General features: G+C 39.4%; 1 protein-coding gene across 10 annotated transcripts in view; it reads left to right on the top strand.

The window, feature by feature from the left end:
* Positions 1-7,824, top strand: part of ZBTB40 (zinc finger and BTB domain containing 40) — a 79,306-nt gene that overhangs the window by 25,956 nt on the left and 45,526 nt on the right. For 5 of the 10 annotated variants that reach the window (XM_010830004.1, XM_010830003.1, XM_010830000.1 and 2 more), the window contains 2 exons: positions 714-805; positions 3,773-3,823. The exons of 4 other annotated variants lie outside the window; for them this stretch is intronic. The gene's annotated coding sequence lies outside the window, so the exon portion shown is untranslated. The remainder of the gene's footprint in view (positions 1-713; positions 806-3,772; positions 3,824-7,824) is intronic. One more of the 10 variants, XM_010830001.1, reaches the window with a different exon arrangement.

Raw genomic sequence — 7,824 nt, forward strand, 5'->3', positions numbered from 1 at the left:
GCTAGTAATAACGCAGCTAACACACGTAGTCTTTACTGTGTGCTAGGCACTGTTTTAAGTGTAAACACACCCACACATTAATTCTCTGATAAGCAACGTATGCCTGTTTTTTTTTTTAAAGACTCCAATCAGAGAGTTTCTGCCTTAAGAAGGAAGTTTAATCTGCTTCTTCACTGTGATCACTAATACATTTGGGCTTATTTCTGCCATCGTAAGTTGCTGTCTGTTTACCACACTTGCTTTGCCATTCTTTCCCCCTTCTCTACTTGCCGTTGTGTCTAATCAGTCGTTTCGGTCGTGTCTGACTCTTCGAGACCCCATGGACTGTAGCCCACTGGGCTCCTCTGTCCATGGGATTCTCCAGGCAAGAATAATGGAGTGGGATGCCATTCCCTCCTCCAGGGGAATCTTCCCAACCCGGGGATCAAAACTGGGTCTCCTGCATTGCAGGCGGATACTCTACCACTGAGGCACCAAGGAAGCCCACTTACTATTGTAGTAATCACATTTTCTTAATTCATTTTTACGTCTCTTATTTGCAAATATTTGTTCAGGTTTTATTCCCTTATTTCCTTACCTATTAACATCCATCCTTCACTTAAGCCTAGGGCTAAAGTTAATCATTGTTTTTGTCATCCCCTTGGCCCTTAGAGAGTTCTAACTCTCATTCTTCTTCTCTGATCTTCCATGTTCTTACTGATTTTTCATTTCAGAGAGACTGTGGATTTTTGTGAATGTAGACCTTGGAGCCAGACTGCCTGAGTTTGGAGCCCAGATCTGCCACATGCTAGTTGTGTGACCTTAGGTAAGTTATATAACCTCCCTGGGCTACAGTTTCTTACATATAAAATGAGGATGATAAAGAGTACCAACTTTACAGAGTTGTTGAAAAGACTAAATGAATTAACAGATGCAAAGCATTCAGAACAGCACCTGGCACATGAGAAGCATGTAGAAAGTGGTGGCTCCTGTGGTTGTCATTATTCTACTTCATTTTTAACCTCCCCTTCCCTATCTGTTTTTAAATAGCTGGTGTATTTTAGGTATGCCAACACATTTCTTAATTTCTTTTTTATTGAGATAGAATTAACACACAGTATCATGAATTCTACTTGAAGAGTTTTTGACCAATACCTACTCTTTAACCACCACCCAAAATAAGACATAGAACATTTCCATTCCCTGGGAAAGTTTCCTCGTGTCTCTTTCTGTTTAATTCCCTTCCCCCACACCAGCCCCACAACCTCTGCAGCTGCTCTCTGGTTTCTGTCACTGTCAATCAGTTTTGCCTCTATGTCTGTTTCCTATAGATTGGGTCATATATATGTACCCTTTTATGCCTGGCTTCTTTGATTTAACTTACTATTTTTAGGGTTTATCCATGTCATTACTTGTATCAGTGGTTAATTCTTTATTATAAGAAACCTCCACACAGTTCTTCAATGCAGTTGTAACATTTTTTACCTTCACCTGTAATGTATACGAGTTCTAGGCATTCCACATCCTCGCATATTCGGTGTTATCAGTCTTTCTGGTTTTAACTTTTAGCAGCTAAAGAATTGGAGAAGGAACCGGCAACCCATTCCAGTGTTCTTGCCTGGAGAATCCCAGGGACGGGGGAGCCTGGTGGGCTGCCGTCTATGGGGTTGCACAGAGTCGGACACGACTGGAGTGACTTAGCAGCTAAAGAATATGTTGAGCAGTTTCTTTGCTTCTTGGTGTTTTGTCTTAAATTCAGTACCTCCTTTCCCGTGCAGTATCCTTCTTACCGTAATTCTTTCTCTGAGCCTCTTACCTTTGAAGGTGATTTTAGTTCGATCTGTATATAGATACATGGTTAATTTTATTTTCCGTAATATTTGAAACTGTTAACTCCATTTTATTCTGATATCTGTTGTTATTAATGAGAAGTCTGTATCAGCCAACTTGTCACTCTCCTGTTAATAATCTTTTCTTTTGGTTTGCTTACAATTTCTTTTTCTCCGTGTTGTTGATATTTTCAAGTTTTTATTCTAAAGACTCACATCTGACTTTAATTCTTGAACAGTCTCAGGAATTACACATTCAGATCGCTTCTCCCACACGTTCCTCGGTATTCCTGCCAGGAACTTCTGTTTAGATGCATGTGACGCCTTCCTATTCACTTTCCATGTCCTTTAACCTCTTTCGTATTTCTGTTTTTTGGTTGTTGGATTTTTTTTTTAACTTTGCTACCTTCTGAGTCATTTTCTCACACTTCTTTTCCTAATCAGTAATTTTCTCTTTCAGTTCAGTTCAGTCGCTCAGTCGTGGCTGATGCTTTGCGACCCGATGAATCGCAGCATGCCAGGCCTCCCTGTCCATCACCAACTCCCGGAGTTCACCCAAACTCACGTCCATGGAGTCAGTGATGCCATCCAGCCATCTCGTCCTCTGTCGTCCCCTTCTCCTCCTGCCCCCAATCCCCCCCAGCATCAGGGTCTTTTCCAATGAGTCAACTCTTCGCATGAGGTGGCCAAAATACTGGAGTTTCAGCTTCAACATCAGTCCTTCCAAAAAACACCCAGGACTGATCTCCTTTAGGATGGACTGGTTGGATCTCCTTGCAGTCCAAGGGATTCTCAAGAGTCTTCTCCAACACCACAGTTCATAAGCATCAGTTCTTCAGTGCTAGGCTTTCTTCACAGTCCACCTTTCACATCCATACATGACTACTGGAAAAACCATAGCCTTGACTAGATGGACCTTTGTTGGCAAAGTAATGTCTCTGCTTTTGAATATGCTATCTAAGTTGGTCATAACTTTCCTTCCAAGGAGTAAGCGTCTTTTAATTTCATGGCTGCAGTCATCATCTGCAGTGATTTTGGAGCCCAGAAAAATAAAGTCTGACACTGTTTCCACTGTTTCCCCATCTATTTGCCATGAAGTGATGGGCCCAGATGCCATCATCTTCGTTTTCTGAATGTTGAGCTTTAAGCCAACTTTTTCACTCTCCTCTTTCACTTTCATCAAGAGGCTTTTTAGTTCCTCTTCTCTTTCTGCCATAAGGGTGGTGTCATCTGCATAGCTGAGGTTATTGAGATTTCTAGTAATCTTGATTCCAGCTTGTGCTTCTTCCAGTCCAGCGTTTCTCATGATGTCCTCTGCATATAAGTTAAATAAGCAGGGTGACAATATACAGCCTTGACGTACTCCTTTTTCTATTTGGAACCAGTCTGTTGTTCCATGTCTAGTTCTAACCGTTGCTTCCAAACCTGCATATAGGTTTCTCAAGAGGCAGGTCAGGTGGTCTGGTATTTCCGTCTCTTTCAGAATTTTCCACAGTTGATTGTGATCCACACAGTCAAAGGCTTTGGCGTAGTCAATAAAGCAGAAATACACAGTCAAAGGCTTTGGCATAGTCAATAAAGCAGAAATAGATGTTTTTCTGGAACTCTCTTGCTTTTTCCATGATCTAGCAGATGTTGGCAATTTTCTGTTTAGCTTTATCTAATCTGTTTAATTCATTGATGGGTGAATTTCAGTGACTTAACTTCCGTTCCTAGAAGTTCTTTTGGTTCTTTTTCACATCTGCCTTTTCTTTTTTCATATTATCTTTTTCTTTCTTTATGACTTCCCTTCATTTTGCCTGTTTATTAAAACTAAACAGTTGATGCTGTTTCCATAGTGTTGTGTAGTTTTTAGGGTTTTCCGTTCTTGGGGTGCCGTTTGGGCTCTTTCTCGCATCTCACGTCTTTCCATATGGCAGTTCATTTCCTCATGTGACTTGTTGTTTTTACTGTTTGCCTTTTAGGGGTGTACAGAAATCCTCCTCATCTGTGACACTCTACATCTGTCTGTCTTGGTAAGGCTCTTCGTGTTTGATTTTTTTTTCCCTCCCTAACCTCCAACCCCTACTCCCATTTCCCTCCCGTTTTCAGCAGCCCCTCTAATGTATTTGAAATAATGTCTTTGGCTGCAGTGCAACTTTATCTCATTTATTGTTTTGATTATGTGTTTTTGACTCACATACATGGTATTACGCTCTAGGTCTTGTTCTGTTTGTAATTCTTTCCGCTCACCTGGGTATTTATCCTGTCTAATAGCTAGTTGTTTGCTTCTCTCTAATGCTGTCTGTTGCGTAGTATATACTCTGCATGTGTGTGCATGCTCAGGCAGTCATGTCCGACTCTCTGTGGCCCATGGACTGTAGCCTGCCAGGCTCCTCTCTCTCCATGGAATTTTCCAGCCAAGCATACTGGAATGGATTGCCATTTCAGGGATCAAATTCAGGGATCCCAATTCAAGGATCAAATCTACATCTCTTATGTCTCCTGTGTTGGCAGGCAGGTTTTTTAGCACTAGCACCACCTGGAAATCCCATATATTCTACATATCTATCTGCATATCACTAAATTCTTTTAATGATTGACGTCTAAATTACCTCCTGTTTCCCTGCTACCAAAAACAATGGCTCAGTGGTCTTTCTGGCAATGTTTTCTTATGGACCTGTGTGAGAATTTTTGAAGAAAATGTATCCAGGGATATGATTCTTAGGGCACAGGGCATACATGCACAGTAAATTTCACTAAATATTAGCAGCAGTTTTTTCCAGAAGAGCTATATGAATTTATATACCACCAGTTTTACCCTGGGTTCAATTCTGTGTTCTACTATTTGTTACTGTAAGACCTTAGAGAAATTACTTACTGTCTCTGGACCTTAGTCTCCTCATTAGTAAGAGGGAATAATAATAGCATCTGCATCATTAGGTTAAGAGGATAAAATGAGTTAATATATGTAAAGCATATTCCTGAATATAATAAGTACTCCCTGAATGTATAATAAATATTACTGCCTTTACTGCTATTACAGCAACTACTATTACTTGTTAGCCAGTTAAGTAAGCTTCTCTTCTGAATTGCTCAGTTACATCATTTGGCCATCTTTCTCCCCATTGAATTTTTTTTACTCAAGGTTTCCAGGAATTTCTTGTATATTGTAGTAATTAATTCCTTGTTGTCTTTAAGCTTTGCGAACATCTCCTGGTTCTACCATTTGTCTCTTGTCTGTTCATCATGTCTATAGACGAGAGTTCTTTGACAAAAACCTTTAATATCAATATAGTCAAATTCATTTTTTTTTTTAAAGCTTTTGGGGCAGTGTTTAAGAAGTTTCCCTACTCCTGCTTCAAAGATACCGTTTGATATCTTTTACTGTAGCTTTTATAAATCTACCTTTCACATTCAGGTCTTCCTCATATGGTTTGTCATCGTGAGCTCTTTTCTGTTTTTCTTTTTCCCTGTGTATCTCTGTGCTCTGGGTTATGAAAGTATTCTGGTTTTTTTCTCCCACATGTCAAAGACCAGATTTTGTGTAAATTTCTCAGCTCAAGACTCTTGTGTGATACAGAATGTAAATTTGGATCCTTCACCCTTTCTGTCATAGGCCTACATTTTAGATTTCTTGTGAGTGCCTTTTCCACTATTCAAGACCAGATAATTAGCAACTTTTATTGCCGTTTCCCTGAGCCAGTGAGACTTTTCAGACTGCAAATCAAGGAGGAATAGGTATTTGAGGCTCTGGGCTTTGTGCAAGGGTCTCAGTTCCGACTCCCCTAAATTCCACCTGCCTGAAGCTGCATTTCCGACCTCCACGTGAGCGTTAGTGCTTTCTCCTCCAAGCCTGAGTTCTGATTTGGAGTTTAAAACCCTACGGGCCACCATGGTCTCAAATCCCCCTTACTGTTCCAGCTTTGATTTTGATGTTACTTTCATTTCAGGTGCCTGGGGATTTCCTTTTTTTTTTTTTAAGTTTGACTATATATGTTAAAAGCATTTTTGTTATGTTTTATCTAGCGTTTCTGTGTGTGAAGTGGGAGGAAAAGGTCCATTTACATCAGCTCAGTGTGCCATTTGGCCAAAAGTCTTTCCTTAATTAGTATTCCTATTAATCTCAGTAAACTTTCAACTTTACCAACTCATATTCATTAAGTAACCTTTGATCACCCTTGAATTCATTCTGCCTTAACTATCCCCATTCTCCTTTTCTTGCTCAAGTTTATAACCATGTTTTTAGTGTCTACTGAGATAGACATAAATTGGTTCAATTTTTTAAACCCTGCTCAGTTCCTTTTTCTATTACAGTTATTTTATTATTTTCTTATCTAATTCAGTTGTTTACAAAAATATGAAATAACTGACCACAAAATTCCTGTAGTTCATGCTCAAAATACCTCCCTCTGGATCATTGGTGGCTCTCTGTATTTTTTAATCTAATGAAAGACTGACCAAAAATGACCAGAAGAATGACTTCCAAAGCAACATTTTAAATAAGTTTTAGTTTATCCTAAAAATATAATCCTAGTAACTTGTTCTTTATTAATATGTTTGTTTAAACAGATTTATGTCTGTATTACTTTCGACGTATTATAATCCATAGAGCCTATTTCTTGCCTTAGGAAGAAAATCACATTCTCTTAATATCATTTGTTCTTTAGAAAAACCACATCATGTTTGGTAGTTTTTACTTTGTTTTATTTGCAAATCAAATTCTGTTTTGACTTTTTTTCTCAGATATTAAAATAATTTAAAGATTTTCAGAATTAGCTCCCTTTTTTTTTCTCTAAAGATAGCTCCTACTTTTGCCTGTTCTAAGTCTTACAAATTTTTTTTTTTTTTTTTCTGTTTTCCTCAAGAATCAGGAGATATTCCGGACCTATTCCTGCTGCTACTACTATTTCAGCAAGTCAGTTAGCTCCTATGCCACAGTTTATCTGTCTTTACAAAGTATGTGTTCCTATAATACAGATGTTCAGACAAGCTGTACACAAGCAGTATGGCTAGATGTTCTCAAGATGCTCTTTGAATAAACTTTTTAAAAAAATTATATGAATTCATGAATGTTCTACAGTGTTAGATACAACATAAAGTTTGGGGTGATTAATACTGAAAAATTTACATTCCTAACTGGAAATTATTTTTTAAATAAAAGAGCTTTATTTTTTAGAGCAGTTTTTCGTTCACAGCAAAATTGAGAGTAAAGTACAGAGAGTTCCCAAATAACCCTGTCCCCACACAACTTCTCCCACTATCTTGAAACAGGGTGATGCATTTGTTACAATCAGTGAACCTACATGGATGCATGATTATTACCAGAAGTCCTTAGTTTGCATTCAGTTCAGTTGCTCAGTCGTGTCCGACTCTTTACAACCCCATGAATCACAGCACGCCAGGCCTCCCTGTCCATCACCAACTCCCAGAGTTCACTTAAGCTCACATCCATCGAGTCGGTGATGCCATCCAGCCATCTCATCCTCTGTTGTCCCCTTCTCCTCCTGCCCCCAATCCCTCCCAGCATCAGGGTCTTTTCCAATGAGTCAACTCTTCGCATGAGGTGGCCAGAGTACTGGAGTTTCAGCCTCAGCATCATTCCTTCCAAAGAACACCCAGGACTGATCTCCTTTAGAATGGACTGGTTGGATCTCCTTGCAGTCCAAGGGACTCTCAAGAGTCTTCTCCAACACCACAGTTCAAAAGCATCAATTCTTCAGCGCTCCGCTTTCTTCATAGTCCAACTCTCACATCCATACATGACCACTGGAAAAACCATCGCCTTGACTAGACGGACCTTTGTTGGCAAAGTAATGTCTCTGCTTTTGAATATGCTTTCTGGGTTGGTCATAACTTTCCTTTCAAGGAGTAAGCGTCTTTTAATTTCATGGCTGCAGTCACCATCTGCAGTGATTTTGGAGCCCCCAAAAATAAACTCTGACACTGTTTCCACTGTTTCCCCATCTATCTGCCTGAAGTGATGGGACCAGATGCCATGATTTTCGTTTTCTGAATGTTGAGCTTTAAGCCAACT

The sequence above is a fragment of the Bison bison genome, unplaced genomic scaffold, assembly GCF_000754665.1.
Source record: "Bison bison bison isolate TAMUID 2011002044 unplaced genomic scaffold, Bison_UMD1.0 scf7180017864516, whole genome shotgun sequence".
Classification (NCBI taxonomy): domain Eukaryota; kingdom Metazoa; phylum Chordata; class Mammalia; order Artiodactyla; family Bovidae; genus Bison; species Bison bison.